We start from the raw sequence: 11,040 nt of genomic DNA, 5'->3' as shown, positions 1-11,040 counted from the left end.
ATGAAAAAGAAATCAAATGGAAATGTTTAAGCTTACATCTTCATAGGTTTACATGATGAAAACTTAACGATTATTTTTCAAGTTATTTATTCTAATTATAGCGTGCTGTGAGACAGAATTATGATTGTGGCGCCCTCTGCTGGGCTTTCTAGCCGCAGATTCAACCTAGTATCACCGTTAGTATGAAATCAAACATCTGAGGCATCAAACGGATAAATCACTTTTTCAGTCACTGATCATTTTAGCCGTGGCAAAGATTGTGTAAAAGATTATATCTACTTTATCGTAACAGGATTTTACCCATTTATCATTATGTAAAATATCAGCACAGATTTTTCTTTTAAAATAGAAAGATAATATAAACGTTACACCAAATATGTTTTAATAGGTCTTATTTTTGTCACCACGTCTATCCTTGGCAATATATTCAAGTTTTTAACACAACGTTTGTGACAAGACATTTTAATAAATTGCTATTTTGGTAATTTGATGCCTTCCTTTCCTATCTTGTTAGTTCAATCAAAATAGTTTATTTTAAAACATGAGAACAACCCTTAATAATATTACCTTCATTACTAGAAAAAGATGGAAAGATGTTTGAGAGATATTCATCACAAGTAATAATTAATAAATAGCTTGCATTTCCTGAATGTCAACTATGAGGAATACAGTATATGTTATATACTTTCTATATACTATGTCCGGTTCTAAGAGATCATGTAAAGTAACATAATGTAAATTGTTCAAAACGGACAAGAGCCAAGACTCAAACCTTTCCACCAAACAATACAACACCAGCAAAAAAGTACCTTTTGCATACAATTTCTCCATCTGTCAATGCAATAGCTGGGCGTGGATGAAGGTGGTGTGCAACAAATTAATAAGAAAAAAATGTCAGAGGATGACAAGATAGGCATTCATGTATAAAATAATAAGGTAGACCTTTACGAAAATATTTTTATTTTACATGATGCTGCCAGCTAGTGGCCCTATTTCACACTGAGCCACTGGAAACAATACTTAATTTTTATATTACTGAATCAAAAACTCCACATTTAACATTCTAGGACCATGTTCCTAAATTATATATGCATAAGCCTGACTTAATGATATTTTCAGTTAACTAAAGGAGAATGTCTCCTCAAAACACCACTAGTATCCCTTATCCTAACCCCCAATAAAAATGAGATATGCCTCAGTGGGAAAGAATTCAGCAAGTGCCAACATGTAGAAACCAAAAGGCAAACCTGTCACCATCTATGAAAAAGAAACCCATATTATTTAAATTTTTTTGGGTAATTTTAGGATACTTTTAGATTCCTTAGTGACAAAATATATAAATATAAAGATTTGTCTATATTACGAAAAGCTTGCCATGGGTGGGCATAAAAACAGAATCATTGCCTGAGTATTGCTCATGCATGATTCTACACAGATATAAAATTAGAGCACATCCGATAAAGTAATACTGTTAGCAAAGTATGTTATTTTAGTTCACAGAATAGTTACAGCTATAAAATTTCCTTTGAGAAAAAAAGTATTTGAGTACAATTTTTACATTTGAAATGGTTGTATCACGCAGATAATTCACTATCTGAAGAGAAATACCTTATGCAACACACATGAAAGAGGAGTACACAGTTCTGGTCATCAGAAGTTGTTTAACATGGTGATATAAAGACATTCTTGGCTGATTTCTTTCATCATAGGACATGATAATTATTCTTTTTAAACTTTTTAATGTTTATTTATTTTTGAGAGACAGAGACAAAGTGCGAGCAAGGAAGCAGAGAGAGAGAGAGAGAGAGAGAGACAATCCAAAGCAGGCCNATACACTTAGTAAGAAAATACATGTAAACTGTATGAGCCTTTGTAGAAGAACTTCTTATTTCTGTCATTCAGACTCCGTTCTTTGATGGAGTGACCGAGAAATGAAGATGTTACATGCAGTCATCACTGGCCAAATAAGCACTGGGCTCAGCAGTATCATAATCTACGCAGACAAAGCTACCAATGTGTGACAAATAACGTGGTGACCCTGTGTCTTCTCTGCATATGGGATTCTAGGGTAGAGATGGGGTTATACACCCTAACGTGGAAAACTACAGTGTACGTGTGAGAGAACAAGAAGGAAAAAGGGACAAAGCATTTAATATCTAAAATGCAAGATGAAGCTATAATAGCAGCAACGTGGCACAGAACTCAAAAAAAGTTTTTCTTACATATAAAAGCAATCTATGGGTCCTTCAAGAAAAAAAAATGCTCACAATCCTTTCATGCAAAGACAACCACTCTTCATATATTGGTACATAACCTTCAAATTTTGTTCCGTGCTCATACTGTCATTAAATAAGTGAGAGCACATTTTTCCTGTTTTAAAATGTGTGTATTAAGATATTACAAAACAGTTTCCCACATCACTAAGTATTCTTTCTCCTGCAACATGAACTTAATGGCTGCCAAGCAGTTTGATGAATGATTGTTGGCACTATAATTCACTGAACCAACGCTTTCTGTTGGGTTTGGAGTCTGTGCCCAGTTCTGTGCTATTATGTAGACTGCTACTGTGAGCATCCTAGCAGAAACATTACTGAGCCCATTTCTCATTTTCCTTAGGATAAATTTCTTAAAATGTCTTCAATTCAGGATGAATTCAATATATATTTGAAGCTAAATATATATTTTGAAAAATGTTAAGTGTTTCTAAAAAATAGAAACTGGGATGACTGAAGTGAAATTCATGTTTAAAAGTTAAAAAGCATTATTCAAAATAAAAAGTGTGATTTTTCAGAGTTATAATGGAAGCAGAATTCATCTAGTCTTGTAAACGTTATCTATTGAAGCCAAAAACCAAGACTGTAGCCTATGACATTTTTAAAAAAAGATTTTTTACTGTTTATTTATTTTTAGGAGACAGAGACACAGAGAACTGGGGGGGGTGGACAAGACAGAGGGAAAGACAGAATCCAAACCAGTCTCCAGGCTCTGAGCTGTCAGCATCATGATCTGAGCCTAAGTTGGATGCTTAACCAACTGAGCCACCCAGGCAACCCTAGCCTAAGACATTCTTAAATGGGTAGGAGGCCTTGGGTGGCTCAGTCAGTTAAGCACCCAACTTAGGCTCAGGTCATGATCTCACGGTTTATGGATTTGAGCCCCACGTCGGCGCTGGACTGACAGCTCAGAGCCTGGAGCCTGCTTCAGATTCTGTGTATGTCTTTCTCTGCCCTTCCCTGCCCCAAAAAATGAACACTTAAAAAATAAAATAAAATGGGGTAAGAAGTAGGGAAACTGTAAAACTAACTCTATACCTCTAAATAACTTACAAAAATGAAAATCACTTATCTATGAAGTCTAGAAATCCTAAAAGAAGGCATCTCATGAAAGAATAATGTCAGCGATCATTGTTTTCAACAGCATAAGAATTAATGCTAATTATAGGAGAATTCTCATGAACATAATATNTTGGAGAAGTGTCTGTTCATATCTTCTGCCCATTTCTTCACTGGGTTGTTTGTTTTTCGGGCGCATTACACTTGAAATTAATGTTACAGAACAATGACATATTTTTGCCAACATATCTAGGTATAAAAAGTTCACTCCATCTTTCTCCTAAACTCCAAAGCTTTAATTCCCAAACCCTTAACACCAATAGCCATAGTAAATGTTCTCATCACAAAAAAGAAATGGTAGCTATGTGACATGACAGTGGTATTAGCTGATGCTATGGTGATCATCATTTGACAATATAGAAGTGTATCAAATCAACACATTGTACACCTTAAATGTACGTACTATGTCAATTATCTTTCAATAAAGCTGTGGAGNGAACATAATGCGGTCAAGATTCAGTTTGATTATTTCAAGTTCCCTTTCACTTGTCTCAACCTCAAGAACAGTTTTTTCTTAACACAGTCGTCTACTTTATTAACGTGTCAACTCTATAACATCTTGTCTACCCCTAATCTTTTAACAGTTTACCTAGGTCCTGCCTGGACAATGTGGTTAGATTAAAAACACTTACAGTCAAGGAAGGGACCCTGAAACTGCAATCTTAGCATTACACTTGAAATTAATGTTACAAAACAATGACATATTTTTTTGCAAACATATCAAGGTAAAAAAAGTTCACTCCATCTTTCTCCTAAACTCCAAAGCTTTAATTCCCAAACCCTTAACACCAATAGCCATAGTAAATGTTCTCATCACAAAAAAGAAATGGTAGCTATGTGACATGACAGTGGTATTAGCTGATGCTATGGTGATCATCATTTGACAATATAGAAGTGTATCAAATCAACACATTGTACACCTTAAATGTACGTACTATGTCAATTATCTTTCAATAAAGCTGTGGAGAAATTACCAATAGTAAGTTTCTTCTAAAATCCAACCCATTTTTTTTCACAAGCACTTTAAGCTAACTTATAACTGAGGACTTTTGAGTTTTCCCTGGAACGGCCTATGGAGCAAGGAGACTAAGGAACAAGTCACTGGAGCAGATAATTATTTAAAGAGGAGGGAAACAAGCCACTAGAAGAAAAGTCTGAAGGTTAAAGGTATCGAGAGGTTGAAACTAAAGGTTAAAAATAAGCCAGGGCTGGGGCACCTGGATGGCTCAGTCAGTTAAGTGTCCGACTTCGGCTCAGGTCATGATCTCACGGTTCCTGGGTTCAAGCTCTGCATCTGCATCTGGGTGCAAGGCTCTGTGCTGACAGCTAGCTCAGAACGTGGAGCCTGTTTCAGTTTATGTGTCTCCCTCTCTCTCTCTGACCCTCCCCTGCTCACGCGGTCTCTCCCTCAGAAATTTAAAAAAAAAAAAAAAAAAACTCAGGGCTAAATATGATACTAAAGCACACATACACAAAAGAAAAATTAGATAAGCTGGGTATAATCAAAATTAAAAACCTTTGTCCATCACGGAACACTATCATTAAAGTGACAAGACAACCCAAAGGATGGGAGAAAATACTTGCAAATCATAGGGACTAGTATCCAGAATATATAAAGAGCTCTCACAATTCAACAACAAAAAGACAATCCAATTAAAAATGGGCAAAGCACTTGAACAGACATTTCTCCAAACATGATATACAAATGGCCAATAAGCACATGAAAGGATGAACATAATTAGGGGCACCTGGGTGGCTCAGTCAGTTAAGCGTTCAACTTTGGCTCAGGTCATGATCTCGCTGTTTGTGGGTTCGAGCCCCACATCAGGTTCTGTGCTGGCAGCTCAGAGCCTGGAGCCTGTTTCAGATTCTATGACTCCCTCTCTCTCTGCCCCTCCTCTGCTCATGTTCTGTCTCTTTCTGTCTCAAAAATAAACAAACTATAAAAAAAAAGGATGAACATCATTAGTCATCATGGGACTGCAAATCAAAACCACCATAACATACCATTTCATACCCATTAGAATGGCTAAAATAAAAATAATAATAAAGGAAAAATAACAAGTGTTGGCAAGCATGGACACTGGAATCCTCATATATTCCTGGTAGGAACATAAAATGGTACAGCCACTATACAAAACAATTTGGCCACTCTTTACAATGTTAAACAAAGATTTACCACATGACCCAGCAATTTCACCCTTAAGTACCTACCTAAGAGAATTAAAAACTTACATAGTCTCACAAAAACTTGTATATGAATGTTCATAGTAGCATCATTATTCACAATAACCAAAAAGTGAAAACAACACGAATGTCCATCAAATGATAAACAAAACGTGGTATTACTCATACAATGGAATATTATTCAGCCATAAAAACGAATGAAATGATACATGCTATAACCCAGATGAATCAAAAACAACACTCTAAGTGAAAAAAGTCAGACATAAAAGTCCATACATTGTATGCTTATGTGAAATATCTAGAAGAGGCAAATCCGCAGAGAGTAGATTCGTTGTTGCCAGGGTTTGGGGGCAGGAGGGTGACAGGGAATCACTACAAATGGGTATGGGGTTGCTTGCTTCCTGGGGTGATAAAAAAAAGTCTCTGAAATTAGTAGTGACAATTACACAACATTGTGAATATACCAAAAACCACTGAATTATACAGTTTAAAATGGTTAGAATGGTGAATTTTTATGATTTTTATCTTGATTAAAAATAAAACTGGTCAAAAAAAAAAAAGAAAGGAAAAAGCCAGAGAGTAAAATGGGCCCTAAAGGGTGTTAGAACAATGAGGAGAGGTTTTTAGAAGAAAAAGGCTTGAAAAACTTGATTCTAGATGCACCTTGTTTTGAAGCTCTTAATAAATGGCTAAAAAGTCAAGTAAATCAGAGAATGACAAATACCATATGATATTACTTATATGTGAAATCTTAAAAACTGAATAAGCAAAACAAAACAAAAACAGACCCATGCAGGCAGGAAGCAACCTGTCGTTTATGTGGGAGAGGGGTTGGTAGGGGTGAAATAGGTGAAGGGGACTAAGAGGAACAATTCCAGTTATAAAACATAAATAAGTCATGGAGATGTAATGTGCTGCATAAGGAATATAGTCAACAGCATAATAATTCTGGATGGTGACAGATGGTAACTAGGCTTATGGCAGGGATCATGTCATAAAGTATAAAAATGTCAGATCCCCATTATGTACACCTGAAGCTAACAGGGCAGAGTAAGACAGTTATACTTCAATTTAAAAAAAAAAAAATCAATAAATCAATGGTTTAGGAGATTTTTTTCAGTCTTACATCTACTAGCTATAGAAATAGATGACTTCTACATGCACTATATGAAAACTTGAAAAAATGTCAAAGGAACATTGATTTTATTGAATTTTTGTGTGTGTGTGTGTGTGTGTGTGTGTGTGTGTGTGTCAGTCAACTATATAACCAATCATGATTGGAGTTTAAAACAAACTAAAAACCCTAAGCTATAATAGCCCATATCTATGACTTAAGTTCTATAAAAATATGACTCAAAGGAACAGTCTTTTACTTTTCTGCATATGCTGGATCATATTTCAAAAGTTCTAAAGGTTCTTTCTCTCTGTCTCTGTCTCTCTCTCTCTCGCTTCTCTGCCCCCTCATCTGCTCATGCTCTCTCTCTCTCACTCTCAAAAAAGAGTTCTATAAAGCTCCTCCTAAAATATAAACTAAGGGGTACCCGGTTGGCTCAGTCAGTTAAGCATCTGACTTCAGTCATGACCTCATGGCTCATGAGTTCGAGCTCTGCATCAGGCTCTGTGCTGACAGCTGAGAGCCCGGAGCCTGCTTCAGATTGTGTCTCCCTCTCTTTCTGCCCCTCCCCTGCCCATGCTTCGTCTCTCTTTCTCTCTAAGTAAATAAACATTTTAAAAAATTAAACAAAAATAAAATATAAAATAAAATGCAAGAGAACAAAAGCTGTTTTAATATTCACCTCTGCTGTTAATATCACTACTAACCTTAAAACTATACTTTTAATTTTTTTTTCTGAGAGNGGATCATGACCTGAGCCAAAATCAAGAGTCAGACACTTAGCTGACTAAGCCACCCTGGTGCCCCAAAACTATACNTGTGGGGCTGGAACCCATGACCCTGGGATCATGACCTGAGCCAAAATCAAGAGTCAGACACTCAGCTGACTAAGCCACCCTGGTGCCCCAAAACTATATCTTTTAAATATAAATTCAGTATTCATATTTGCCTAAGATGCCAGCCTTGCCACACTTTAAAAGGGCACCGATGAGGGTATACCACACATGTAAGGGTAATCTGGCCAGGCACCTGATTTCATAAGCATACCATTCCCATCGCTAGTTTGTATTTAGTGAGCACTCACAGAACACACAGATTCAGTGGGCTGAGGCTTTTATGTCTTTCTTCACCTAGAGAAGCAATACATGACTTCGCTGCAACACATCAGTTGTACTAGAAAGATGTGCCACAGTCAAAGACATTTCTGATGCCTTGCTCATTCTAAGGTCCCAGGACAAGCCAGGAGGTAAGAGCACTAGGCTTCTAATTCAGCAGTTACCATAGCAACAGTAGTCTTATTCAAAGAAAAGAGAGTTCAGGGCTCTCAGCTTTGTCTACAGCTATGATGTATACACATTTATGAATGAATAACTTGGGCACTTTTATTTATTTATTTAGAATGCAACCCGGGGAGAGGGGCACAGGGAGAGACAGAGAATATCTTACATAGGCCCCACATTCAGTTTGAGGAGCCCAAGGCAGGGCTCAATCCCATGATCCTACGATCCTGACCAGAGCAGAAACCAAGAGTCAGATGCTCATCTGACGTAGCCACCCATGCACCCCTAACGTGGGCACTTCTGTGGTTCCAAGTATAAGTAGGTATGTAAAGCTTCCAGAATATGCAAGTCCCTACTGCAGCGAAATGGAGCTGAAATATGAGGGAAACAATTTCTAGTATCAATACAGTAAATTCTGTTTATAACAAATTATTACAAAAAACTACAGCTTATAAGATAGTTGGGGGTGGGAGCAGATTGTAATATAAACATCCCCTGGATGTTTTCCATACGAACATCTATCTAACTGCAAGAACCTCCTCTATAAGGATCTAAGAAATAAAAATAAAGTACCAGAGAGATGAAAAGATTTACCAAGTAATAAAGTACGAGTCATGCCAAGGATTTTAATTACCTAACTCTCAATATTTCACAGAGTCAGCTACCCTCAGATACACAGAAAAGACAACAGATCTTGGAGATTTCGTCTAACTTTGACCTTGTCTAGACCTCTGCCTATGACAAAAAGTCACTAAGGGAAATTCTCTGTTCCTTCATATTATTTATTTGCTGCTCACCTACTTCTTGCTATTAGTTCATTTTAAGTATCGTCATATGAAGCTGACAAAGAATAATGGTCCAAGTCTTAATTTAGGCCACTGCTTATATACCTTTCTAGTAATATAAACAAGATATAACTATATACTTAGAATTCACAAATACTTTGTTATTTATTACTTCAAGCCTAATAAAACTATATAAAGAGACAGAAATTAATACTCATGGACTTTTTTTAAATTTATTTACTTAAATTTAAGTTAGTTAACATGCAGTATAGTATTGGTTTTAAGAGTAGAATCCAGTGAGTCATCACTTACATATAACACGCAGTGCTCATTCCAACAAGTGCCACCCATTTAACTGATTCCCCCGCCTACCCCCCTTCCTGCAACCCTCAGTTTGTTCTCTGTATTTAAGAGTCTAACAACTATTGATCAGTATATACATCATCCCTGTTGAATTGGGGCAGGTAGCGTTAGATGACAAGAACTGAGAAAATGAGAATGAGGTTTATAGTTCTAATCTGTGAGGATCAAGACATCCCAAATGCTCAGGGTGCCTGGATGACTCAGTCAGTTAAGCATCTGACTTGGGCTCAGGACATGACCTCACAGTATGTGAGTTAGAGTCCCACATCGGGCTCTGCTCAACTGTTTATGAGAACCCAGAAGCAGATAGATCCACCATGTAACATGTATTAACCACCATTCTCCTAGGGTTTGCAATAGCTTTCTAAAGAGATCTGATGATTCGGCCTTGCACTTTCTTCCTCTGGATATTTTCTAGTAACTTTGCCCTTGTTTGAAATGACTTCTCCCCTTCCCTCAGAAGTTCCAAATACTTGCAGATCCAACTTGAACTCCTGCCGCTCAAGGCCTTCCAAAACTCACTCCTACCTCTAAACTCCTAATTTGTGTGAAGTCTTCCTCTCCTTTGGAAACTAGTGACACACCACCTGGTGAGAGTTCTAAGAATGGATGCTTATCTTCCCTTCTTATTTAATTACATTTACTATTTAACTTTTCAATAAATTATCCTGGAGGATTATATATCATACATTTCTTTTTGTTTATCTACATAGAAGGTGCCACTGAATATTTATGAACCTAAATTTATTTAGGGGCGCCTGGGTGGCTCAGTTGGTTAAGCGTCCGACTTCAGTTCAGGTCATGATCTCACGGTTCGTGGGTTCAAGCTCCGCGTCAGGCTCTGTGCTGACAAGACAGCTAGCTCAGAGCCTGGAGCCTGTTTTCGGATTCTGTGTCTCCCTCTCTCTCTGACCCTCCCCTGCTCATGCTGTTTCTATCTCTCTCTCAAAAATAAATAAAACATTTAAAAAATTTAAATTTATTTAAAATTACTCATCACTTTTAAAAAATCATTCCATAGTGTTGATTTGACAAACTTCAAAAAATGTAGATGAAAGTAATGGTATGCCTTTCCAAAACTACCTTCTAAACCTCTACATTTAGCGACTGCAAGAAATTTTTTTTAACTCTAGAATGCTCACAATCCAAACAATACTGAAGACGATAGAGGTAGCTAAACAAATATCATGGAAGCAGGTTGAGAAAAGAGCGGATACAAGATATTGAAGGAAGAAAAATGGGGATCCATGTGGGGCAGATGACAGAAATCAAGAAGTGCTAAGAGAAATCAACATGAACAAAATGGACACTGGAATGGAATGCACTGTTCTTGGCAGAAAGCCTTCCCTCCCTAAGCAACTGCAGTAATTTCAGTGATTTCCTATATGGTAACAGGATTATAGAGTAAGAAATAGAATGCTCAGAATAATCAATGAGGAAATTAGCTTATCTGGGCCTCAACCCCTTCATCTGTAAAATGAATAAGTGGATACATGATTGCCTCACGAGAGGCAGCATGTGCAGAAGTTAAAAGTGCAGCCTGTAGCTGTCATTACATAAAATGTTACCGGTGGAGGTAGCTAGATGAAGGGTATGTGAACTCCTTGTACTATTTTTGCAACTTCCTGAATGTCTGTAATTACTTCGAAATAAAAGTTTTTAAAAGAACAGGCTGTGGAACCAGACCACTGGGGTTTGAATACAGGCATGATCAGTGGCTGTATGATCTCAATCAAGTCATTTAACCTCTCTGGGTTTCACTTTCCTCATCTGTGAAATGAGGATAATAACAGTACTTACCCCAAAAGGTGTTGCATGGATTAAATAAACTAATACATGTAAACCACTCACAACAGGGCTTGTGACATAGTAGTCACTCAGTAGTCAGTCATTATTAATGTGGTTATGATCTTTTTAAA

Source organism: Crocuta crocuta, unplaced genomic scaffold (genome assembly GCF_008692635.1).
Source record: "Crocuta crocuta isolate KB4526 unplaced genomic scaffold, BGI_CrCroc_1.0 scaffold118, whole genome shotgun sequence".
Taxonomy (NCBI): domain Eukaryota; kingdom Metazoa; phylum Chordata; class Mammalia; order Carnivora; family Hyaenidae; genus Crocuta; species Crocuta crocuta.
The sequence above is the reverse complement of the archived record's forward strand: the minus strand, read 5'-3'. Positions refer to the sequence as shown.